The sequence below is a fragment of the Gorilla gorilla genome, chromosome 16 (assembly GCF_029281585.2).
Source record: "Gorilla gorilla gorilla isolate KB3781 chromosome 16, NHGRI_mGorGor1-v2.1_pri, whole genome shotgun sequence".
NCBI lineage: Eukaryota > Metazoa > Chordata > Mammalia > Primates > Hominidae > Gorilla > Gorilla gorilla.
In genome coordinates this window covers 96,682,032-96,709,491 of record NC_073240.2, presented here as the reverse complement: position 1 = coordinate 96,709,491, position 27,460 = coordinate 96,682,032, and the positions used below count along the sequence as shown (strand labels likewise).

At 35.9% G+C, this 27,460-nt stretch overlaps 2 long non-coding RNA genes across 2 annotated transcripts in view; one reads left to right on the top strand and one right to left on the bottom strand.

Annotated features, from left to right (window-relative positions):
* The window catches only part of LOC129526877 (uncharacterized), a 30,433-nt gene extending 19,433 nt beyond the window's left edge, over positions 1 to 11,000 (bottom strand). The window contains exon 1 of the long non-coding RNA XR_008671699.2: positions 10,512 to 11,000. This is a non-coding gene — a long non-coding RNA (uncharacterized lncRNA). The remainder of the gene's footprint in view (positions 1 to 10,511) is intronic.
* Positions 1 to 24,556, top strand: part of LOC134757355 (uncharacterized) — a 29,930-nt gene extending 5,374 nt beyond the window's left edge. Inside the window, exons 2-3 of the long non-coding RNA XR_010131206.1 lie at positions 23,656 to 23,745; positions 24,078 to 24,556. This is a non-coding gene — a long non-coding RNA (uncharacterized lncRNA). The remainder of the gene's footprint in view (positions 1 to 23,655; positions 23,746 to 24,077) is intronic.
* Positions 24,557 to 27,460: the final 2,904 nt, after the last annotated feature.

Genomic DNA, 27,460 nt, shown 5'->3' with positions numbered 1-27,460 from the left:
CCACACTTAGGTTGTGATCCCTTGTACCAAGAAATAAAAGAAATGGAAAAACATGAAAGTGATTGACATCATTTTTCTTAATGTGCATGTGAATGTTTGTGTGTTTCACATGGACTTAGTAGAGAAAGATTCAAGAGGAAAAAATGAACGCAACTAAGTCACTTATCCCTGGAATCGTGGACACAAACAGTAACACTATTGCTTCTTGTTTCATACTGTGGAGGTGGTGACCCACAGGCTATTGGAAATGCTTGAAAACTACTGATGCCTTAAATAAGCATTTCCATATTATCTGTGAAAGAAAAGTATTTGTCTATTTTTTTCTTAAGCTCAGGTATTGATCAAACAACCACTTTATCAAATTTTGAGATTGCAGGCTGTGAGACAAAAACAGCGTGTCATCTCTTAACAGCATTTTACAGTTTACAAATGTAAAATCTCTCTTAAATTGCTGTAAGCATTATTGTTATGAGAAGTACCATAGAAGATAAAAAGAATTTAGATTATCTGCAAAATAAAACTTAATTGTCAGAATGTTTGAATGTAAAAGCAGTTGACGACTATTTTTCTAAATAAAAAGATCCATATAAAAATCAGTGAATGAGTATTTTCTGTGCAGGCAGTTAGACTCTACAAAATACTCAATGAGCTATGAAAAAGACATCTCAGCTACAGAAAATCATAATTTAAATGTTAGGTTTCTTCATTTTCAGCTTCATGAATCAATAGAGTAAATCCTTTATATTATTCTGTATGTAAAATCTGGTCATGTTTAAAATCAGATTTTGGGACTTCTACTCATCAGAAGTACTTTTTCATGGAGCCATTTAATTAAGTGTTTATTTCTTTAATATTCTCAACCCCACAGAAACCATCAAGAATTTAAACAAGATGACAGATGTAACATATCTGGCAATGTCCTCCTCCTCCCCTGCCTCAAATACCTAGTGATTACAGAAATGTATTGTTAAACTTATTTTACCTGAAAAAAAAGAAATTCATATTGAATCAGAAATTTAAAAGATATACCTTAAAGATGGAAGGCATGTTAAATTGGACTTAAGAAGGGGACAAGAGCCAGAAATCTATCAGGAGAGAACTTTTATGGAAGGTAGAATTATGCCCTGGGGTGCTCCAAAGAGAGATAGCAGAAAGGGTACCCTATGGGATGACACTTCGGATGCCATATCTGGAGGGTCTAGGCCACCAAGCCCTTTACAACTCTAAACTTTCTGAAGGGATCAGGAAACAGTACGGTGATACCCAGGCTGGAAATAAAGCTTTCATATTTAAAAGGTATTTTCTCTTCATCACTGAGGAAGGCCTCTGTAATTAGATGCATAAACTAGTGCATATGAACAAGAAACACACACAATTGGACAAAGACAAGAAAGATACGTATCTCCACAACTTTGGGAAACAGAGCAAACAGGTCAATATATTAAAATAAGCACAGTTGGCCAGGTGCAGTGGCTCACGCCTGTAATCCCAGCACTTTGGGAGGCCGAGGCCAGTTGATCACCTGAGGTCAGGCATTTGAGACCAGCCGGGGCAACATGGTGAAACCCTGTCTCTACTAAAATGCAAAAATAACGCGGGGCGTGGTGGCACACGCCTGTAGTCCCAACTACTCAGGAGGCTGAGGCAGGAGAATTGCTTGAACTGAGGAGGCGGAGGTTTCAGTGACCTGAGATCACACCACTGCACTCCAGCCTGGGCGACTGAGAGAGACTCTGTCTCATAAATAAATACATAAATAAATACCACAGTTAAAACCCTAAAAGAGATGTAAGAAGCTAGGCAGTCCACTACAAAGGCAATTAAAGAGTTCAGAAATAAAATTATGATTATAAAGATAGTATTGATTATAATACTGATAAAAATAGTAATAAAATTTCAATCCAGTGAATGAATAGTGCAGGAAGCACAACTGAAGAATGCATTTAGTGAGCTGGAAGACTATCTAACATCTGTAGACTCCTGTCTGAATATTCAACAAGAAATTGATCTTACATTCACTCCTGCCAAAGACCAGCTAAAGACAGGAAATATTTCAGTGTGGTAGATGGAGGCACAAATTAGTCATCTCTCCTCCCCTCTAAGAACCCAAAGTTTTATCTTCAGATTAAAGTAAATCATCAAACCACAACTATCAGGGCAATAAAATCTTAATTTTTCAAAGCAATGTCTTCTTTGAGTTGAGATTTAACATTATATTCTCAGCCTTCATAGGAAGGTATTACAAGACCTTTCGAAGAATGTTCTGTATTTTCAGAAGATCAGAGTTGAAGACATTGCCCATCATATTACTTAATGTCCCATAGATGAAGCTCTATATGACAGTTTGTGCTAGAAGTTTAGTACCAGAAAAATTATTTTTTCCCAGGAGATTTCCTTTATATGATATAAAATCTATATTTCAATGTGTATCCCTTTTGCTTTGTTTGCCAGGAAGCCCCTAGCTAAATATACTAATTAATTAAATGATTCCAGATATGTGAAACATATATTTGTATATTCTTTATGCTGTTTTAAACCTGTCTTATTTTTTACATTTGACCTTAGGCTTTTATAGAAATAGGCAATTAAAATAAATAAAATGGACATTTTAAACTGCCTAAAGTGCTTTATAAGCATCTGAGTTTATGTAATAAATAAATAATAAAACATAAATTGAGTAGGGTCCCACAGTTCATCTAGGAGAATGGCCTCTAAATAATGTTCGGAAACCTAAAGCACATTAGATTGAGTTCTGGCTTACTAAAATCAAAGCAACAGCTTCTAAACTCCAATTACCATCAAAACTAGCCAAATCTTACCTTCAAGACTTTTCCCTCTTTCCTCTAACACATACAACACTTTAACTTCCTTCTCATCTAAAGTAGATGACATCATATCCTCCTTCTCAGAACAGTAAGCTTTACAAAGAAATGTTATCTTTGCCCCACTGCCAATCCTGCAAACCCACATACATCTTCCATCCCTAGTCTTTCAAGAATTGAGTTTGAAAGAATGGGGATCTGGCAGGGGATGTGGAATTAAATTGAATTTTTATTTTATTGTATTTTATACTAGCGATGCATAACAGAAAAGAGAACTTGAACAACACTATAAACAAATTAGATTTAACAGACAAATATAGAACACTCTACCCAACAAGAGCAGAATACATATTTTTCTCAAGTACATATGGAATAATCCCCAGGGTAGAGCATATCTTAGGCTACAAAACAAGTGTTAATCAATTTTAAAAGACTGAAATTATACAACATTTTTTTAATCACTATGGAATGAAACTAAAAATAACAGAAGGAGAACTGGAAAATTCACACATATGTGATGAGAGAGAGCATTTCCCCATGATAACGGGAAGAACAAGGGATGGATAAGGATGAAAACATAGGTAGATTTACATGATCAGCAGTAGGGAAGAGGACAGTTATTGAAAGTGAAGTATAGAAGTCTCCAACTATTGTTGTAGAACTATTTCTCCTTACAGTTCTACCAATGTTTGCCTGATAGATGTTGGGGCTCTGTTATTTGGTGCATATATATTTACAATTGGTGTCTTCATATTACCTTATCATTTTATCAATATATGATTTTCTTCTTTGTCTCTTAGAATAGTTTCTGACTTAAAATCTATTTTATCTGATAGTATCGCCCCCTCGGCTCTCCTCTGGTTACTATTTATGTGAAGTGTGTTTTTTCATTCTTCCAATTTTATCCTATTTATCCCTTTAGGTCTAAAGTGAGTATTTTGTAGGCAGCATATAGTTGGATAATGGTTTGTTTAATTGTGTTGTTATCCATTTTACCTGTCTCTGCCTTTTGATTGGATAGTTTAACCCATTTATATTTAAGGTAATTTCTAATAATGGAAGACTTTTGCCATTTCATTATTTGCCATAATTTCCTCCATTACTGGCTTATTTTGTGTTCTGTTGAAATTTTGTGTGTGTAATGACATGTTTTGCTTCTCTTCTCATTTTCTTTTGCATATAGACTATAGATATTTCATTTGCAGTTACCCTGGGGATTTTATATATAACATCTTAAAATTATTACACTCTCATTTTAACTGATGCCAAATTAACTATTATTGCAAGTAGTAACTCTACAACTTTACTCTTTCTGCTCTCTTTTATGTTTCTGATGTCACAAAGTATATCTTTATGCATTATGTGACCAATAACATTGATTTATAATAATTAACATATTTGTCTTTTAAATCTTATAGTAAATACAAAGTACAATTACAAACGAAAATTACTATAACAGTGGCTCTTTTTCTGTTTCTCCACATGTTATATTTACATTTATTGGAGATCACTCTATGTTCATGAAGCTTTGAGTTACTGTGTAGCTTTTTAAAATTTCAACTTTAAAGACTCCCTTTGGCATTTCTTGTAGGGCAGGTCTAGTAGTAGTAAACTCTCACAGATTTAGCATATTATGGAATATCTTAATTTCTCCCCAAATCTTGAAGGACAGATTTTCTGGGTCTGGTATGTGGAGGAGTCACATCTCTCTTGCTGCTTTCAAGATTCTTTATCTTTTACAAGTTTGATTATAATGTATCTCTATGTGGGCTTATGAAGTTTAGCTACTTGGAGTTTATTGAAATCCTTAGATTTGTAGATTCATTAATTTTATAAAGTTTGAGAAATATTCAGCCATTATTTCTTCAAATAATCTTTTTTTTGTTCTTTTATTTCTCTCTTCCCCTTCTCAGAATCCCAAAATGCATATGTTGATCAGCTTGTGGGTGTCTTACAAGTCCATTAAGTTCTGTTTACTTTTCTTGATTTCTTTGTCTTTCTGCTCCTAAGACACAATAATTTTAGTTTTTCTCTTTTCAGACTCACAAGTTCTTTCTCTTCCTGTTCAAATCTGCTATTGTACTTCTGTAGTAAATTTTAAAATTTCAACTATTGAAATTTTCAGCTCCAGATTTTTTGTTTCTTTAAAACAATATGTTCTATCTTTTTGTTGACATTCTCATTTTGTTCATATTCCCTTTTTTTTCATTTATTTTATTACCCTTGCCCATGCCTTCCTTTAACTCTTTGAACATATTGTAGACAATTGTTTTAAATACTTTGTCTAGTAATTTCAGTGTCTGGACTTCCTAGAAGATGATTTCTGTCAGTTAATTTTGCTTCTCGGAATGGGCCAAGTTTTTGTATTTCTTTGTATATCTTATGAATTTTGTTGTTGAAAATTAGAAATTTGATTATTATACTATGGTAACTCTAGGACAAAATCTCCTTTTCCCTAGGATTTTCCCTGCTTTGTTTGTTTATTTGTTTTTAATGGTTGAAAGCTATAATGGTCTATTTGTTTTGAGAATTTTCCAAATTATTTTTGCAAAGGGTATTCCTTGTTGCATGTGATGATGGAAGTCTCTGCTCTTTTGGCTTGTGTTCAGCTTATATTTTGATAAAATTTTCTTCAATTTCAGGAGCTCTCCCAGTCTTTGCAAACTGGTTCTGTTCTGGAAGAGCCAACACTTTAACAAAGGCCTATTCTGAGTCTAGAGATCAGCCTTAGGTGAAAGAGTAAGGTTTTCACAGGATTTTTTTGAGCATGCATCTACCTGAACAGGTCCTTGGCCATCTAAATGTCCCTGTAAATGTGGCTGCTTCTGAATGTCCTAATTTTCCAAAGAGCCTCAGCCTGGTTTCTTCTCCAGAGTTTAGTTGGTCTATTGTATGTTCTACCTATAAACTCCTGGCCCAGGTGGCTGCGGGTCTGTAGTCACCTTGCACATTTTATGAGCAGTATCTGCCACTTTTCCACCTGAGTTGTGAATTAGACAAAACAAAGATGAGCACTTTGTGTCAACCCTTCGTGCATTTACCAGGCAGGTTAAAACAGATGGGCACAGTAATTTTCAGATAAGATCTGCTCTGCTTCCTCTAGCTGAAGGGAAGGAACTGGAAACCAGGCTGCTGTTATCTCAAACTGAAGACCACTGTCATGCCTGGGAGAGGCAGGAGGAGGGTGATTTCGAATGCCACAAAATTTTTCTATTCTTTTAAGATGGGTTTTTCTTGATTGGGTGTTCACTTATTGGCTATAAACCTTTTATTGTTTTCCAGAGCTCTGAAAATGTTGGTTTAGTTTCCACATTTTTTTAAAAATAATTCTTTTTGAAGAATAAAAGTTTGGCAAGCCTTAGTCTACCATTTTGTTCTTTATATGCATTTTCAGATTGCCAAATTGCTGAAAAATCTTAGGAATATTGGTGGAATAGCCAAAACATTAAATCAAATAAAACAAAAACCAGTTATAATAGTTTGAAAGGGTGTTCAGATTTGAAAATGAAATCAATAGATTTTACTCAGGCTCAGTCTAAGCAATTTGAGACTGACAGGCTTTCCTGTTGATGTGCCTCCACGTTTTCATTAAAGGGAATGTCTATATTTCTGTAATAAAAGATATTAGGGATAAAACAGACATGAGCAACTAAAAGTACATGAAGTTGATGGGAAGGTAAAGGCTTACTCATTTTTGTTTTTAAAATGATTTCTAAGACTGTATGCAGCAACTTTTGCTTAGAGATTGTTTTCAGTAGATATTAGAGGCAGATTATGTGAAAGATAGCTGAAAGTTGTCCATTTCAGGAAGTTAGGTTTATCTTCAGAAAAGACAAGGTGAACTTAATGCCAGCTGATATCACTGCAGAAGTTAGAGGTAATATCAGCATCCACTAATGGTGCTGGTTATCAACATGTCATGGCAATAAGATAAACTTCCTAGTACATCTAAATACACTACAATAAACAGACAGCTGTTTGATGCCATAGCCCAATCTGAGAGTCTTTAAATTATGCTGCAGATCCAGTGCTCAATCTCTCCCCACTTCCTCCTGGAATATTTCTCTCTCTTTTCTCTCTCTCTCTGACCTATGACTGGCTAGTTTATATTTAATAGAAACCCACCTGCAGCTTTATCGCATTGACCTTTACAGGTCATGTTTAGGATGGTGTTCATCTGCCTTTCCTTTGAGTCTTCTCCAAGCCTGAGGGTAAATATGATATATTCCGTGGTGGGCAGATATAAAGGAGGAATAAAATAATCTGTAGCAAATGCTTAACACAGATCTGATACATAATTAACAGTGATTGTTACTAATGTTCTCCTTCCTCTTTTCTAATGTTCTAGTTTATCTCTCTTCCTACCAAAAACTGGTACCCAGAGCTGTACAAGATATTTCCAGTTTTGCCTAATCACTTTGTAGTCCAGTGGGAGTATTTCAGATATAATCCTTTGTTGAGTCCTGAAAAAATGGTACCATTTGTATAATTTCATCTGTCTGAAGACTTAAATTTTTACTTTTAATTTAACTCATAAGGCATTTTTCTCTTTTACCTATAGAAAAAATGATAGATAGACATATAGATATACTTACTATTGCTAAACCATATTTTTCCCAACCTATTTTTCAGAATTTGGATTTCAAAAATCCAACTACAAGGCCTTACACTTTGAAATTTCCTCTTCTTAGACTTCATTCATTTTGGATATCAATTCAGCTATTGAATTTTTAATATCATTTAACTTCATGCATCGGCAAACTCAATGTGTTCTTTATCTTCCTATGTTATCGATAAAAATATTAACAGAGATAACTATGTCTAGAGAATCCTGTGGCATGCCAAAAATACTCCCCCAGCTAGAATCTGCCATTTAACATGTATTTACACAACATCGTGACATGGGAACAAAAGCTACATTTGAGACATTGTATAGTTCGGTTTACAAACATTAACTCTTTCAAGCATTACAGAGATCTTGAAAATTGAATATCATCATCCCTATTTGTCTCCTAAGGAAACTGAGTCACAGAGAGGTCCACAAATGTTCCCATGATCACTCAGATATCTCCCTTTTCTCTAACCCAGTGGGATTTGTTGCTAGGACCAAAATATCACTAAGCATCACATGATAAATAAAACAACCAAATGAGGATGCCCTTAAGAGAATCACTTTCCATTTCTTACTCTCCACATGTTCAGTCTGGCATCATATTTTGAAAATTATAAAAAATTCAAAGCAGTGTAATAGAATAGTCTAAAATCAAAGTATAAATAATATCCTCATCTAATTAGAAGTACCTATTGCCATGTGTTCAGTTTTTCACCATTTACCAAGATGACTTTCTGAGATTCTGTGATTTGCACAGTGGGTTTTGGAAACACCATCAAAGTTATTGGGTTTCCCCACTGATACATCAATGTAGGTGCATCGGAAGCATACCACACTCCATTCAACTTAAAACCCAATGACAATTTTACACATAATAGGGTGAGAGGTCTCATACAGATATTATTTTTATCAATATTTAGTATTTTAGAAATAATTTCTAAATGATATTTGAGGGAGTCTGGGAAGGAGATGTGAGAAATTTAATATATTTTAACTCATGTATTATTTCAGACATTGAGCCTCTTAGGAGATGAGTTAGTTATTTATCTACACATGCTTTTCTTCTCTTTTCATTAATTTAATTTAATTCCATTTATATGTAACCTGAGAGTACCATTCCCCTGCAGTATGCCCACTCCATTTGTACACTGAATTGAAGTCATCATGCCTGCTTTAATGGCTGTGAAGGACTTAGAAATTAATAGCTCTCTCTTGAATTGGTAAATTATATTTTTCCAAAGAGAGAAAAGTGCCTCATAAAAATAAGTGACTAGAGTCACTTTTATTTTATTTTTATAACAAGTCTTTTTATGCTGTAGTTTTAAACCCCCTTTTACAATAACATCTTACATTTATATCATACTTTATACTCTTCAAAGCACTAGCATGCACATTATCCTATTTTTATTTCCACAACAACCTTCAGACTGAAGTAGAGAAGAAGTCAGAGAAGGCCCGTGCTATAAACTGAAGAAGCAACACATTAAATGACTATTCACAAGTGAGTTCATGGGCCAGCGCTAGGCCTCCTGGCTGCTAGTACCGGAATACTCAGTGTTACTCTAGGCAGATAGAAAAAGGGCTAATGGAGAAAGAGTTTCTTTTGCTTTTTACCAGATAATTTATTTTTTATTCATGCCAGAATCTACACGTCTACAAAGTCTAAGTTTCCCCAAATATATGATTATTCAATTCACCCACAAGTCTTTTTTCCATTTTTTCAAAAATACAATAATATTATTATTAGCTATAGTCACCATGTTGCACAATAGCTCTCTTGAACTTATTCCTTCTGCGTAATGAAAAAGTTGTATCTTTTGACTAATATCTCTTTAACAAGAAAGACTTTCTTGCTAGGATGTTTATACAATGATTAAAAATAACAATAATATACTGCCAAATGTAGAGGGTTCGGAATAATAAAATAAGAATTGGAGGTAAATTTGTAAAAACACTTTTGGTTGAACTGAAGAAAATAATGCACTTCTTCACATTTTAAAATCTTTGTATGCATGCACACATACAAATATATATATATATTTCTTAATAGTATGAATAATGAAACAATCTTCCAATTTGAATAAGTAAGTCTAATTCAAAAAGTTAATTTTTTCAGACTCTATATTTTTAATTTTTTAGTTTTATTAGAAAAAGAGCAGAAAACCCTAATCTATCTTATTGTTATCAGAAAACTTTTTTAAAATGTATCCCTCCATTTTCAATAAATACTATATTTGCTGATTATGTTGAACACCATATGCCATATATAGTTCTTAACATATATATGCTACTTCAAAATAGCATACTTCATTTATATAGAGAGTTCACAAAATCTGACATACACATAAATGAACTCCCAGTGATATTGCTGAGTTCTGTCATACAGAAATATATTTTGATGTTTTTGAGCACTTATTATGTCCCAGACACCAACCTAAGTAATCGGGTTAAAAGGACAAATAGTACACAGACTGCCTAGTCTCTGACCTTGGGAGGGAAACAATTTAACCACTAACAAAAACATAATATAGTATAAGGCAATATATAAAATGCAGTGTGAGTACAAATAAGAAAATTATCAATTCCTCCTGAATGATTTGGAAGACGTTGCAGAGGAGGGACTATTGAGTTTGAACTTGAGTAGGAGACCAACTGGAAGCTCTGGGAGCAGGCAATGTAGGTGTTTGAAAGAGCTGAGCAAAGGCAGAGATGCTGGAGCCCAAAAAGGAGGGTGAGAGAGGACTTGGGGTTGGTGTGTTCTTGAGCTGGGGAATAATGGAGCTGAAAGAAGAGTCGAGAAAATGCTAGGGTTTTGCAATGTTTGTTAGAAAGTTATCAAACAAGAAACAAAAAAAGCACCGAAGTGAAATTAAAATAGCAAAGTATTACCAATATTTTTTAAGACATTTCATTTGTATAAAGAATAGAAACTAACTTAAATTGACATAAATATCATGACCTTTCTTCAAACACACACACACACACACACACACACACACACACACACATGCACACGTATATCCAGGTCACAAATTTTTCCTGTGGACCAAGAGCATGAAGCTGTCAGGAAAACTCACAAACATCGAGGGAGAAAGCCTGGGAGGCTCTCAGGAACTGGGAGATTCCTGTTCCTTTCTCTCTTAGCAGCCTTTTGGATCTCTGTTTTTGAATTTATCTCCATCTGCCTTGTTCACTTTCTTCACAGATTGTCTCCTTGACCACAGCAGATGATGAGTGCTCCACATTCCTGAGTTTGAATGTCCTCTCCATTTGAGTTCTGTGCAATCCAATTTTGTGATGAGACAATGTGACAGAACCAGGCTGGAACTGCCGAATAAAATAGTGACACATGGCAGGGCCATCGTACCAGGTTGTCTTCTGAAAGCTCTTTAAGGGGCCTTAATGGGCCCAGCATGTGCTAGATTCTGTTGGTTAAGTGCACAGATGTTAAATCTAAATTGTCTATGTTCAAATCCCAGCTTCAACTTGTTTGTTACATGGTCTTGGGCCATTTACTTAACCAGACATTAAATACCACATCACCACCACTTTGCTTGGATAAGACCACCGAGGCACAGAGAAACTCAACCAGTTCAGTGCATACATGAGTCAGAGCATGGGTTTGCAGTCTGACCCTTGAACACAGGCTCTTAATTGCTAAGCTATTCTAATTGTAAGGAAACACATTTAGATACTTTATTTTCTTTGCTAAGACATTTAAAAATATTTCTTTGCTATGCAACAAGGACTTCTACTCAGGCCAGAAATTATTAATGATAGAGCAGTGAAGAGAGAAAAAAAAGAGTTGGAAAAGAAAGTACTTTGTGTTTATTTACCTACGAAAATATAATTTCTTTGAAAGGAAATGGTATAACAAAATTTTAGTGCATCACTTTAGATTTATTTAAAACATTTTTTCCAATATATATATTTGTTGTTCTGATGGATCTTTCTGTGAAAAATAACCTTTAATATATTTTGGTAAACAACTTGGATAGCAAATTCTTCCTAATTCTTTTAGTCTCCTCAACTCCAGAAGACCAGCTCATTGTCAAATTCTGGATCACTCTGAAAATATCCAGGCTGGTTTTATAATATTATTTATCTTTATTGCTGAAAACACAGCAGGTGAAGAAAAATGAAGACAATTTGGTAAATAATGGATGCAGAGATGACTTATTGTTTTTCTGCAATGAGAAATAAGCACAGTTTATTATGTGACCTTTTTTCAAGTGCCTGTCAAGAACTCAGAAATAATAAAGCCTTACTTGCAAAGAGTGACTGATTAAAAAGAGATACACACTTAAAATGTTGTATCTTTTTATTAAGAGCTAATCTTTTATTTGTGTGTTCATAGAAATAATGATATTTATGATCCTCCCCTCAGAAAATCCGTGGCTGCCCCCCATAGAATGCACACACTCACCTGCACTTGCTGATTACATTTTTGGATCTATTTCAGTTTAAAATGTATTTAAAAAATGTTTTATAACATATGCATGTGTTTTCTCCTTTATAGAAGGTCGTTTTGGATTTTGATCATTCTTCCTCTTGCTGGCTTTGAAGGGAGAAAGATCTTTTGACTTGTAAGGATCTGTAGTGTGCAGCTCCAGGCTTTTATTTCTATGAGTAAGTGAGATGTTATCAGCTTCTTTTCTAATATTGATTCTAGAATTTCACCTAATTGGAACATTCTGGAACTATAGGTATATAACTCAACACCTTAGAGTGTCCATGAATATCATACAATATCACTGGGGTGCAGCATTAAACAAATTGGCATATTGAAAAGATTTTGTTTCTTTTGCCTTCACGGTGTTCTAAATTTTTAAGATTATTCACAAAGAAGACAAGATGATTTTTGTTTGAAAGGCATAAACATTTAACACATGTTTCCTTTGTGAAGCCAAGTTTGTATTAAGAATTTAAATGAAAGCTCTTTTTACATGAAGAGTTCTTATTTAAGAGCAGAAATGCCCTCTGAAATAAAAACAAAATTAATAAAATTAACAAAAACACAAAAAATGTAACTCAAGTCACAATAGAAAAGTTTGCTTATTATAGCACATGGAAGGGGACTAGATAAAAAATTTAGAACTGACTTTATAGAATACACTATTTAAAGAGTGTCTTTTCTGGTCTGTACTCTGCCCTGTAATTAGCAAGATGTTGAATTATCATCCCACACAAGAAAGAATGTATTTGGGTTCAGTGAATCAAATGATTGCTTGGTCAAACATACACACACACTCTCTCTCACAAGTAACACACTTAAGTAATAGTACATTTTTTAGTTTCTCAAAACATCAGAAAGGAATGAACGATTTCCTTTAAATTTCACAAACAATAATGTTATAAATTTTTAATTTTACTAGTAAAGCTCACAATATTAAAGAAGAAAAATTAGGAAAATATGAGTCATACTTTAATAAACTATATTCTATCCAAAGTGTAGTTCTGTTTTGCTTTCATATTTTGATGCAATTGTTTGTCTTTAGGTTTTGAAAAGTTTTCTTAGAAATTGCATTTTTTAAAATTTGCTTAATACTAGGGCTATAGCTCTGAGTGAACAGAAAAAAAAAAAAGAAAAAAGAAAAAAATCCAACTACTGAAACCATCTGGGTATAAGCTGTTAAATTATTTTTTTAAACAATGTATGTTCCATAGCTCTTTTCCCTCCTTAAAATTAGCAGGGTTTGAAAACCTTACTCGGTTTCTTCGATAAGAGGTAAATTGCCTTATATTCACTCAGAAGAAAGCTTACCTTGCACTTTATTCATAAACTGACTTGAAATGTGAAAGAAATAATTCTTCTAGGACATCCTGGCAGCAACTAAAAAACAAGACGAAATCTTCTTGTGTGCTCATGTATATTCCCAATTTTATGCACAGTGCTGAGTTGTTTTTTATTGCTTCCAGAGGAAATAAGCAAAACGTGTGTGTGTGTGTGCGTGCCTGCACACACGTGAGAGAGAGAAACAGAAAACGTGTATAAATGTGCATATGCATGTCCTGTGTTCACTTGGCATACTGGTAACTTACTTGGTTAGTCTGATGACCGACATGGTAGGAAAGTCATCTCGAACACAACCAGAGAACAAAGGAATTTACCCAAGCAAGCTGATGATCAGGGACACAAAGGCTTATCTCTTCTCCAGTCATCTAGTCACAGAGTAGATGGCTTTGTGATACATTTTTAGACCTGATATTTTAGGATATTACAGGTCCAAAGATTGAAAAAAATGTTGAGTTTGCTTTTGTAAGTCTCCTACGGCAAAGCAACAACGGAGTCTATCAACAACATTCCTCTTGAGCACTTTCCCCGGCACTGTTAGAGTGAGGTAAAATCAGAATTAACGAAAAATTTATTGTCAATACGTACTGTTCCTTTCTCTATTTCCTTCACTCATTTGTTTCTCTACACCAGTCTTGAGATACACATACATACACACAAACACAATGTGACACCATAGAAATACGGGTAATTCATAGCCATACTAGTTGTTTCTAAGTCTTTGCTTAATTTGCCCTGTAAAATTCACCTATGACGGGTGAAATAGATGTACAATTGCATTTATATCATTACTCATCTGTGCATTCAGCCCACGATAAGAACTGATTTTTAAAATAAAGAACTTATAATTTAGAAACTTACAAGTTTGATGTTAGTGCTAACGAAATGTGTCCTGTGCCTTCAATATGTAAATCTATTGAAATCCAGTCCTTGACATTGTGAGGGTCTCCATGCTTATTACTTTATGACATTTCCAGAATGAAGGTGCAGGAGGGGGCTCACATTAATTTGCTTTATGTTTGACTAGAGAGGCTTCCCATAACTATTAGAGCCCACGTCGGGCCCACTTCATTTTAGAGTTGTTGTCAGTCATTTGAGAGTGATATGCCCTGTGGCTGGGAAGAATAAACACATCGTATATTAGGTAAAGCTTTGATGTATGGGGGTTGCTGAATGCCAACACCTCGTTCTGTGGATAGGAAAAATCAGAATGTGGGAATGAGATTAGGATAGGAAGGAATATGACAGACAGGGGCCCAGCCAGCCTTCCTGGAACTTTCCAGCTCAGAATAAACTGAATGGGCAAAACCAGTATTTGTTTTGTTTTTGCTTTGGTGTGTTTTATGGTGGTTGTTCTGAAGAGCAGAATGAGATTCCAGAACATAATATTTGTTTTTTTTTTTTTGCCATTATCAAACTTTGAAATTAAACAAAACATTTAAGAGCTGATATTATACACTGTCCAGAACATTTCAATCTCAACCACTTGTAACAACCGGCCAGAAACTAAGGGTCAGCATGTGAATCCCCACATTTTGTCTTCTTATACTCCCAAATGCTCCATTTTTACACATGTTAAAAAGTAGACTTTTAAAACTCAATAAAAATTTGGTTTTAGAGCATGGGAAAATAATAGTCTGTCCCAGAATCTACAAATTTTTTTTTCACTTCTTTCGGTTACAGAATGAATTTATGACTGACTAGTATATTTTCAAGTTGGGAAGTCAATGAATTAAAGCATTATTTAGTGAAAAGCTTGAAATTTCCAAAAAATCAAGTTTTACCAGAGGAATGTGTTTTATTTTTGCACGTGCTCAGCATCAATTTGCTCTACCTTCTCTGCACTTCATCTTGAAGCAACTGTGTGTTAGTCTGATTTGAACACAGGCGTTTCCACTCATGATGCAGCTGGTTTTCATGCTAGGCTACCTGGTTCTTATTGATAACTAATTATTTCGTATAGCTTTTATACTGTTCAGAGTCTTGAGAATCTCACTGAATGATGACTGGCATATATTACTACCTCACAGATTATATTAAACAGGCATATCTCACATTCTAATTGTATTGCCACTCTTTAGCCCTTGCACTGGGTCCTGCACATTCAGGAATGGTCTCCTCTCCTATTCTGTCATCTTGGTTAAAGAAAAAAAATATGTTGCCCTCTTTTTTACTGAGTGAATAAACCAAGAAAGTTCCATTTGTTAAAAGGAAGAATCTTATTTAGAAAAATTATACATTACAGATTAAAATACCAGATTTCTCTCCCCAAGGCCACACATTTGAGCATTTGGAAGCAAACTGGCCACCCCGGAGGTCCATCCCTCTTCTCTGTTGTTTGCCTTAAACAATCTAACAGCATGAGGACAATAGAGCAAGTTAAATGTAATGAAAGTGGCTTTACTATATGTATGTATATAAGAAAAGAAATATATATGTATATATTTCAAGCAAGGGGATACATATTTCTATTCATTTTAAGTAACCCCAAAATCACAGTGAGCCACAATGATGAGTGTATTTTAGCAGTTACAATAAAGAGTAAAACAGTTTCTGTCCTAGAAAAAAGAAAAAAAAGATAGTAGAGAACCCATATTTGCATTTAATTTCTAATTTTCTTGCAAGTGGACCAAGTCTAATGGTTTCTTATCAGAAGCCTCGAATCTTGATGCATCATGATTAATAAACAAATAAATATTACTCTTAATTTCCTTCTATGGATCTCTCCAAGTTGGTTAGTTAGGGTTATCTTGAACTATCTGAAAGTGATAAGATTAGACTACATACCTTAAAATATATAATATGTATATGCTTATTTTTATAGCATTTATAACAATGGTCAACATTTACCTATTGTTTAGGTTACATAATATGCACTTACGTATTGATAGCATTTATAACAATGGTTAACATTTACCTGTTGTTTAGATTATGCCAATCATGCTGCTTTGCTAAGGACTTTTGCTGCATTTCATAGCCTTAAGAACCTAGATGTAGTCACTTTTGGCAATATCCAGCTAGTCATTTAGTTTTGGAAAATTAGAAAAATAAAATAAAGATGTCCATGAATCGCTCTCCATACTGACATATTCTTATCAACATTGCCAATAAGGTTTTATCAGCCTCAGGCATGAGGCAAATCTATCTTATTAGTGTGAAAACTAATGAAAGATCATCCTGACAATGATAATTAATTGCAGTTGTTGACAAGGACTCAGTTCCTTTACACTCCTCTGCTGTTGCTCTTTCTCGGTCTTTCAGCTCTCTTCTCTCAATTAGACATATGAAAAGTGCGGCCCTCCCCTTGGAGAAAGAAGCTTTTAGATTAATCATATTATCTTAAGGTTCCAAATCTCCATGCCTGCGTGACCTTTCTTCCGTTAGAATCCATTATCTTAAACTATCACAATAATCCTGGCTTTAGGGAGGGAGAGAGGGAAAAGGAATCAAACCTAATAGACGGCAAATAAGATTAATCTATGATCTAAGTGCCGATTACACTTGGCCCTGCCCTTGAACACCCAGGTGTAACCTTGAAATTCACATCCGCTAAGACACAGCAATTGGATTGAGTGTCCCTCAAGGCCTTAAGGGCAGCTGGCCAAACTTTACCCATTACTCCCCAGCGAGATCGTGGGCTGTCTCAACCTCCAACTCCTTTTACTTGTGGAATTTGGCAGCTGTGCTTTTTCATGTTTGTTTTGGGATAGTTCACATTTTTTAGATAAAATACTTATTTTGGGTCCTTGATTTTTGTTTGTCAGAAGCACCAGGCCATGGAGGGAATGAACTTTTACCTGGACCTCACAAGAGGAAAACAAATGGTCCAGCTCCTCAGAATCTGATAGCTCCACCAAAATAAATTCAGTCTTTGCTTCTTTCAAAACACTGACATACTGATCCTTAAAGCTACATATGTTTAAGAACAACCAAGGGGAGAAAAAAAAAATTCCCCCTTGTAACATTTGTCTTCTGAACTTTGAGCTGATTATTTTTCTTCCACATGGCCTGAGGTCTTAGAAAGGACACCCTTTTGGTAAGATGGAACATGACATCGGGAAGTCCCAGCTACTGGTGACACAGACAGGAAAAAGGATTATGTAGAGAAAACAATTTCAGCCAAAGAGAAGTATCACTGGGTCAGATAGAGAGAAGGGAAGTAAAATAAAAATGTATTCTCATTAAAAGTTGGCCCTGTCTGCAGAAATTCAAAGTTGACCAGATAGAATGTTCTCTCATTATGCTTCTGTGTTGTTCAGACTTCTAAATGTATTGTAACCCTGGAAGATAGAATAAAATTAAGTCCAAAATAAGAGTAAGAAGGAAAGTTAGGTCTAAACAAGAAAAAAAAAATAAGTAGACTTTAAAAACATTAGAGGTAAAACTTGGTGGGTAGAAAATATGACCATGTATCCCAAAAAAGATAGCTAAATAAAAAATGCCAGGGATACAATTTAGGGAACTCACTCATGCCATTCTTATCAGTGTTACACGTATCTTGGGAGTGTCTCTCTGGCATACTCCCAGGCACAAGTTCTATCTAAAAACAGAATGACTCTTGCAGTGTTCACTTTGTGAAGGTTTTCTCAACTGTTCTCTTAACAAAAATTAACACATATTTGTTTTTAGTTCATACTGAGATTTGTAGGATGAGGACCTCAGACCCACAGTTCCTGAGCAGTTATTCTGTAATTTTTCTTGTCACTTTATAATTTAATTCCTAACGTATTAGAAATAAATTCAATCTGACAGTAATCTCTATTTCCTTTCTTCTCTTTTAAAAGTAAGTCATTAGCTTTTTTTCTTAATAAGTGTAATGAAGGAGGTATAGAAACACCATTTTTCAGAGACCACCCTTTGGAAACTTAATTTCGAAGCTCATTTGTCAAGAAGACATGGCTGGTGACAAGTTCCTGGGTGGCACAAACTGCATGATCTAGAACTTGTCGTTTAACATGTCCGAATCTTGATTTGCACAAATGTAAAAAGGAATATGGAAATAAGTCTATGTCAATCCAGGGCTGAAGATTCAATAATTATATGTATAAAAGTGTCTGACAATAGCTGGCTGATTGGGTTGAATCCTAGCTCTGTTGCTTTTTAACTATGTGACCTTGGGTAAATTGCTCAACTATGTTGTACTTTAATTTCCTTCTTTTGAGAGTAGGAATTAACGGTATTTACCTTATAGTGTTTTGTTGGGGTTTAAATGAGTTAAAAGAGGTAAATTGCTTAGAAGATATTTAGGAAGTACTGTATAACTGTTTGCCATTATTGTTATCCTTGTTGTCACTATTAGAGTCTCAGTGAAAGATACTCTTTCTTTTTTTTTTTTTTTTTTTGGCGGTGAACTCAAGAACACTGGAAAACAACAATACCACTGGTTTCTTAGATTTTTGCAAGGATCACAGCTGAAAAAACATCAAAGAAATGAAGGATTCCGGAAGCTCTGGTAAAAACACAAAGGATTCTTCCAGCCTTCTTTTCTCTTGTGAGTTAGGACAGTGCCATTTTGACTGAGTGTGGCAGCCCTTGTCAGCTGTCCTGGGAGGGTTAACTCACACCTAGGCAGGAGCCTAATGCCATTAAGTCAGGGAGAGTAATGAAATTTCATTTAATTTGTCAGGAAGAAAGTGCTAATGTTAAAAGGCATTTAATAAAAAAGGGAGAGATTGTTTGAAAGGGAGTCCTTAAGTAATTACTTCAAGTGTCTTATGCCTACTCACCAGAATATTTACATTAGTGTCTTACAGTGCCAGTGTGTAATCAAATTAGTGCAGCATTGACAGTCCCTGTTTTTTTTTTCTTTTAAGGAAGTGTGATTTTATTAATAATCCTCCTTTAAGAAAGAGAGAAAAAATAACTTGATGTAATCAAATCAAACGTTAGCATATTTTTGTTTTTTAAAATTTCTTACTAAGAGAATCGCTGGGTTAATGTTGCAGGTGAGTGCACGTGTTGGTAAGAAGCGCTGACTGCAGGGCAGAGTGGCTGTGCTCCTTCCTCATCTCCACCTACAAAAATGCCATCTTTTATCTACTCAGACCTGACATGGAGATTCAGGTCAGCAGCCAGACCGTCAGCATATTGCAGTGGATACCCCTGCCTAGTCCGGGTTCTCTTTTCAACTTGTCTGCGAGGCAAGGAGGGATACAGATGTGGGAGTGAGGGGAAGTCCGCAGGAACCCGGGTGAGGCAGGCTCATCCCTCATCACTCTGTGCGCACAGAGCAGCTCAGGCTTTCGCCGGCAACAGCAAGAGGAGTTAACTAATGTGCTGGGAGTGGGGGACGGCCCATGGGACCACGACTGAATGCATTTGTACTTTTACAGTCAGGTCACACTGAGGAAAATGATTCTTAAACATTTCTTTGGAAGTAACTGCTGCTGTTTTCCAGATTAATTTATGAACATCCGAATGAATGAGACTGCGCACTGATATCATACAAATGTTTTCCTTTTATCAGGTCTGTCTTCTAAGGGATATGGGCAAGAGCACAGGCTGCTGATTGGAGACACAATAAATAAGATATAGAAAAGGAAGTATAGACTTATCTCATACAGGGGATTTGAATATTAAGAGAGGTCAGGTTATCCAAAAAGTGTGTAAACTATAGTGTTAGTAATTCTAGCTACTATTATAACTGTAGCTGGAGAGATCTTACTAAATTTCAGATCTGATTGTATCACTCTCCTTCTTATCATTCAATGGTTTTCCATAGCTTCAGTGAAAGCGTGAACTTTGCAGTAAACCATGCATCGCCTCTGCTGATTTCCAGAAGTCACATCCTTCGAGAATCTGCTGTTTTTCAAAATATCAGGTCTTCAGAATAGAAGAATTCTCTTATCTCTAGACCTTTGCACGTGTTTTTCCCTCTGTCTAGAGCTGAGCTGCCCAGTGCTTTAGCCACTAGGCTCGTGTGGCTATTTAAATTTAAATTTGAAAAAAAATTAAAATGAATGAACATAATTTAGTTCCTCTCATGCATTAGGTACGTTTCAAGCCCTCCATAGCTGTATGTGGCTGTGGCCAACATATCCGGAAGTGCAGCTATAGGCCATTCATTGATTGCAGGGGGTTTCATTAAACACCTCAGGTTTATAGCCACCTTTTCTACCTTCTGACTTCATCTTTAATTTTTCAGCTTAGCTATCACTTCCACAAGGAAGTCTTTTCTACCTCCATCTCATTCCTTCAATGAGAGTTGGGATGTCCTTTTTTAATATCCCACTCTATAAAAGTTGCCTATATGTTTATCTGAATTTTCTGATTTAAGATGAGGCTGATTTTCTGATCAGCTCATGAGGTCAGGGTCTTGTCTTCTGAATTGATCAGCATTATACTGTGTACTTGGAAAGCAAATAATAGTGAAACCATAATGGAGTGTTTATTAGGCGCTATTGTAAGCACTTTATATGTATGATCTTACTTAATACATAAGTAGGTACCATTTATCTCCTTTAGTACATAACTGGCTGCTATTGTTATCGCAATATTGCAAACAAAGAATCTGAAGCACAGAGAGGTTAAACCACCTACAGACACCCAGAGGGAGAGGGAAGGGTGGGGCTAGGCAGCTGGGGCCAACTTAGGCTCTGAACCTCCATGTCTTTGGCATTCAAACAACTTTTTTGTTGAACAAATGTAGGCGTACCTATGAATAGGCAATAAAGCAGACAGTAGTCACTCTTTCCTAACATCACTGTTTTATTAATTGTACTGATTTTCCCACTAGCCTGACTGTATAAAGTATCGTTTTCTTTTAATAACTGTTTTATGCTTTCTCCTTCAGTCCTCAACTGTAGGGTGAATAAAGAAGGCGTATTATACTGCCTCTACAAGTAAGAAACCTGATGTCTAGAGAGGGTAAGCAAGATAAAAGGCTAGTGGGCTGATACTATAAAGTCAAAGTAAGACACAGGCTTGGCAACTATTCAAGTGACATGATGCATATGGGCAATGAATCCAAGTCATCAACTTTGATTTTCTTTGGCATTAATGTCTTAGTTTTCTCACTACTCAAGTCGTATTAATTAGCAATATAATTTCTTTCTTCATAACTGTGTGTGTTGCTAATGTTATTTGTTAGAACGAAATAGCTAGACATTGTTTTCAACAAATTAAGATGTTTATAAATAGGTCCCCAATCAGACATTAAGCCTCATGACTATTGTATCAGTACAGCTATTAATGAATCAATAATGTGGTTTTTGCCTATAGACTATTTTTAGTGTTTCAAATTGAATGTTGATCCAACAAAAAAGAGACTTTTTTAAGGCAAATTTATTTAATACAAAATTTTGGTTTAAGTGAGATTCTCATTACAGCTGAAGCTTAAGACTGTATCTTTCTGCAGGGTCCAAATACATTAGCAAATATGAAAATGGAGGGTTAATTGAATCTCTGTGGGACTATATTCCATTTTCTTGGAAAATCAAAGCATCAGCATGGATGAGTTGGTGTTCTGGATTTTGTATACTCAAAGTAATAGCTACCTAATGCTTTGAGGACTTAACATCGAGCAAGTGATAGTCTATGAGCTTTACCTATACTGACCCCTGTATTCTTGGCAAGAAATCTATAAGGTTATTGTCTTTTTTATGCAGATGAGAAAGCTGAGGCATAGTGCTATAATAATTTCCCCAAATCATACTGCCAGGGAGTGACAGACTGTGATTTGAACTTACGTAATCTAATTTCAGAGCCCGTTTTCTTAACCACTATTCTCTATTGCCTCCTGATCAACAGGTCCAAACACACATGCAAAATTTATACAGGATTTTAGAATAGTTTTTCTTAAAAAGTGAGAATTATAAAGAACTTTCTGTGTTTTATTGGAGGGCGCCATCCTAAAGGAAAATTCCCTTTGGATTGTCAATGCAGTTTTAAAAAGCGAAAAACTGCTAAATAGAAAACTACAAGAAGGGATTCCTGGTATAATTGAGCTCTTCAATTTGATTCAGGAATTTAGTTAGTTAGATAAAGAAGACTGTTAAGGAACAACTATTTTATAATCTATCTTTTACTTTTATTTTCTTACTTTTCAATATAATAGCACTTTTGTCCAATGGTAGCAAAAAGCTTCAGTTGGTTTTTAGATAATTTTTCTAAGTCGGTGACACTTAATAGTGCATATTGGCCAGATGCGGTGGCTCACGCCTGTAATCCCAGTACTTTGGGAGGCTGAGGCAGGCAGATCACGAGGTCAGGAGATCGAGACTATCCTGGCTAACACAGTGAAACTCCGTCTGTACTAAAAATGCAAAAAATTAGCCGGGCGTGGTGGCGGGCGCCTGTAGTCCCAGCTACTCGGGAGGCTGAGGCAGGAGAATCGCTTGAACCCAGGAGGCAGAGGTTGCAGTGAGCTGAGATCACACCACTGCACTCCAGCCTGGGCAAAGGAGCGAGACTCTGTCTCAAAAAAAAAAAAAAAAAAAAAAAAGAAATGCATAAATGCATATTGGTCTTTAAATAACCTTGTCTGGCTACTATCTAATATTGATCCATGTAAAGCTAAATGTATCTTCTCTTTTCCCAAACCCAAAGGATAGAAAAAGTAAAAATAAGGTAGCTTAAAAATACATTCACAGTTCTTTATTAGCAACCGCTTCAGTCAAAACCCAGGTATAATTTTTCTCCCAATCACAAAGTGTCACTAATGACATTTTACAGATATATCGACTGTATTTTCTTGAGAGCTGTTTATAAAGTGGATGCAATGGTTCATCCTGGTATTTGGACGCCTTTGTTACTTAGCAGGATTGACTGGAGATTGGATCTGCCCAGGTCTCCTGTAATCTGTCCTTTAGATGAGAGGGAATCCGAAAACCCGGACGCTACCAAAAATGTGAATTCAAGTGAAAAGAAAACATGTCCTAGCTTTTGAAGACCCTGAAGTAGTTGAGAAAAGATGATGGGTGTTTTTGACTCTAAAGCTCATTCTAAGGCAGGGAAGAAAAAAAAAAAACAGCAGATCACTTTGCTTTTCCAAAGAACGCTTTTGAGAAATGTGGCATTCCACAGAAGAACACAAAACAGCTAAAGCTTTTAGATGGAATTAAAACAATTACTGACATTATTTAGAGCTAAACTACAGGCAAAGAAAACATTGAATGACCCAAAATCATGTATGTGGCATTAAAAATATATATATATTGAAATGGGGAAAACAGATTCAGAAGAAATGATTTGTAAGGATGTGGTTAAAACTATTTATATCCTGGGTTCTATTTGTTTTACAGCTAGTGCTGCACGGACAGCATGAAAGGTTATCTTTGACAAGGTTTTAGCTATTATTTTCTTCCAGTGAAATGGTATTTCTTGAGAAAAAAAGGTCTTTGGAACAAAATAACAATAAATCCCGATTTAGATACATAAACCTGCCATTGATATCACATAATATCAGTGTTCTTTCTCACTCGATACAGGCGTTTTAAAGATAAATGGTAAAACTGAACTGGAAATCCATCTGGCCGGCTGCCTGCTCTAATGAATAACCCCACTTTGGCTCGTGCAATGTAAGCAGAAAGTTCTCTCCCGGCCTCTTTCGTCTGTCATGAATCTACAAGACAGCCGACATAATATCTGGGCGACAACGGTGCGCTAACAGTGCAGTGACTTCCATTTTCTTTGCTTTCTATTGATTTTCACTTAATAACTGGCGAAATACTAAACGTCCGCCCTGAGTACCTAATAAATCCTGCCTGAGCTTTTTATTGAGGAGAATTTAATAAAAACAACCATTGCGGCTGAGGGATTTTTCTTCTGGACAGAACATAGGGGTAGGGGACAGCGAGGTTGGGGCAAGAGGAAGCCATTTGATTTTTTTTTTTTTTTTTTTTCCAAACAGGACTTCTTCCCTTTGGAATGCAAGTGCGGTGGCAGTGTCAAGGATGCCTGTGTGTTTGCAGCAGGTTCCTTCCAGAAGCAGCTGCAAGTGCCACCTCCAGGCCATCTGGCCAATGTGAGGAAAAGAGGCTGCAAGGGCTTGGCAAAAAACAACTTTCTGTTCCTCTGGTATCCCCTGATAACTGATTTCAAGTTATGGCCAAGGACTGCCTTATCGCTATCAGTGGCTGTCAAAAATTTATAAGTATATTCATTTCCCTATTCAACTTAATTGGTATTTTGGATTTGACACTAGAAAAGCAAGTTTGACTTGCCTGTTGGAGTCCAAGGATACCTCCAACAAAATTCTAGAGAATAAAAGAAAGGATAAGTGTCTGAGGGGAGGGGACACTTACAAGTTATTCCATTTAATGCTAATTCGAGGCTTCCAAATTCATTTTGGGGCAATCAAAGATCAAGAGCTCTATGCATGGCTTTTTAGCATGATTGACATCATCTCACCAAAATCTCAACAAACGTATGGGTACCCAACAAATGCTGTTGATTTATTTCACTGGGGTACTTCAGTAATGAGAAGTAGTTAATCAACCGGGTTAGGGTTTGAAATTGGCCAAATCCCAGAAATCACCCTGATGCGACTTAACTCTTCTCTGCCTCAGTTCCCTTATCTCTAAAATGGAACTAATATCAATGTTTTTGAAACTATGAAAAGAATTAATGCACATTAAGTCCTTAAGAGATTTCCTGATGTAAACTGTGGACCTGGGGTGACAATGGTGTGTCAGTGTAGGCTTATCAATTATAACAAGGGGGAGGGGGCTGGGTGGAGCAGGGGTGGTGGGGCAGCTGTGGGGGGGCAGGAGCTGTATGAGAAATCTCTGTGCCTTCTACTCAATTTTATTGTGAACCTAAAACTGTTCTAAAAGAAATTAAGTCTATTTTGAAAAGTTTCCCTGCACATAGAAACACTCCAAAAATGTTGGCTCTTATGATTTACAAATAGTGCTCGAAAATAACTGAAAGCAGTTTGTGAATCTTTACAAAGAAGAACTTGACTGTTATGTCATTCTGATGATGGAGCTTTCATTTAATTTAGATAGCAATGCCTTTTTGTTAACCTCAATTTTTCTTTTTGAGTATTATATCCTTTCCGTGCCCAATTCTTGCTGAAGGGGGAAATGGAAGTAAAAACCTTTAATGTTTTCCATTTTTTCGATCATTTGGTTTCCTCTCTTTTTCAGAGCAGTTTCTTTTAGATTCTTGTGAAACCTCATCTGTTCTTCCCCGGACAAAACGTGTTGTTTTCATTGTGTTAGATAGCCTAACACTGCAGAAAATTCAGCAGATCACAGTGCACATCCCCAAGTTGCAATGTGGGGACGGACAGTTCAGACGTGGAACTCTCAGGTATCTGCCGGACTGGTCCGTGTAAGACCTCTCATGGGTTCGCATAAAGGTGTATTGCTATTCAGATAATGTCTTCCCCTGCTCAACAAAAGGTTGTTGTACCGAGCTGTGATTGTGACAAATGATTTACTATTAGGAACATTCTGTAATTATTGTTCGGTGGGACCGCAGACCGATACATCATTAACATGATAGACGGCCTTTGATATCAGCAAAAATAACTAAATTAATAAAAATGGCTTCATTCCAATCCCTGTCAGAAAGCCAATACTCAGAACAATCAAGCAGCAGTGATACCTGAGAAGGCCATAGTTTATATCCCCCAACAAATCAGGTTTTATGCAGAAGCAATAAAATATTTGTATATATAATCTCTGTAATATGGATCTGTATAATATAAGAGATTTTATGGAGATCAGCTCTAAACAAAAATACAGAATATATAAATATTTTCTTCCAAATGATTTAGATGTAAATTTATGCTTTTATGCAATTGGATTGCAGTTTTAGAATATTAGAATTTGCCTTTGACATCTTTTCTTTCAAGATGTCTTAAGCACTGAGAAACATTTTAATGTAGATTCTACAGGCTGAAGTTTCGTTTTTCCTTTCTCTTATTTTCTTCTCTTTTTCCTTTCTCCCTTCCTTCCATCCTTTCTTTCCTTCTTCTTTCTTTCAATCCTTTCCTCCTTTCTTTCTTTTCATCAACAAATCCCTAATTTATGCTTTAAATCCTTAGCCTCACATTTCTGACATTTCTACATAGAATGAGAGGAAAGAAAGATCTATTTCTGAGTACTCTGTTGAAATAGACTTATAGAAACAAAATGCAGGCTACGAGCATTGTTACAAAACCTTTGAGGTCCACCTAAGTAGAAATCACAATTACATTTCTAGGTTTTTTTTGCACTTTAGTACTGAAAACAAATTTCAATTAAAAAACGGACAATTATAATAAGGGGGACCTGCATGGAAATCTAAGACTAGGAGCTCTCAAGAAATCAGAGAAAGGATAAAACAGAAAGCAACTGTTTTCTATTATTTTCTTCCTTACTTATTTTCTCTCTTTCAGTGTATTTTTGTCTGCAATCTCATATCCAAAACTCTTGGGATGAGATGTGTCCTGTAATTCAGAACTGTTATGATTTTGGAAGACATCTTGGCCACAAAGCCGAATACTATCTGCCATCATCAGGGGACCTAGGGTGGCATCCATTAATATGTATGCAACAGCACATATGAATACACACCAACGGGGATAAATAAAGATTGCATCGTCCACATAGGTGTGGGTCACATTTTGCTGCAAATGAAATCAATTTAGGTCAAAAATAAATGTTGTGTAGAGACTTTTAGATTAAGGAATTGCAACTGAACTGTTCAAACCAACTCTAAGAATCCTGTTAATTTAAATATAATCTAAATTCATCTTGTGTGATTCCATTCACTTTGAATACTTTTTTTAAAGACTTTATTCTTTTAGAGCAGTTTTAGTCTTACAGTAAAATTGAGAGGAGGGAACAAAGATTCCCCATATACCCTTTTTTTTTTTTTTTTTTTTGAGACAGGGTCTCGCTCTGGCACCCAGTCTGGAGTGCACTGGCATGATCTCAGCTTACTCTAACCTCCACATCCCAGGTTCAAGTGATTCTCCTGCCTCAGCCGCCTGAGTAGCTGGGATTACAGGTGTGAACCACCACACCCAGCTAATTTTTGTATTTTTAGTAGAGACAGGGTTTCACCATTTTGGCCAGGCTGGTCTCGAACTCCTGACTTCAGGTGATCCATCCTTCTCGGCCTCCCAAAGTGCTGGGATGACAGGCATGAGCCACCATGCCGGGCCTCATATACCCTCACATTCTCACGTGCAGTGACTTCCTTCCATCTTTCACCAGACAGGTGCCTTTGTTACAACTGACGAACCTACAGTGACACATCATCACCACCCAAAGTCCACAGTTTACGTTAGTGTTCATT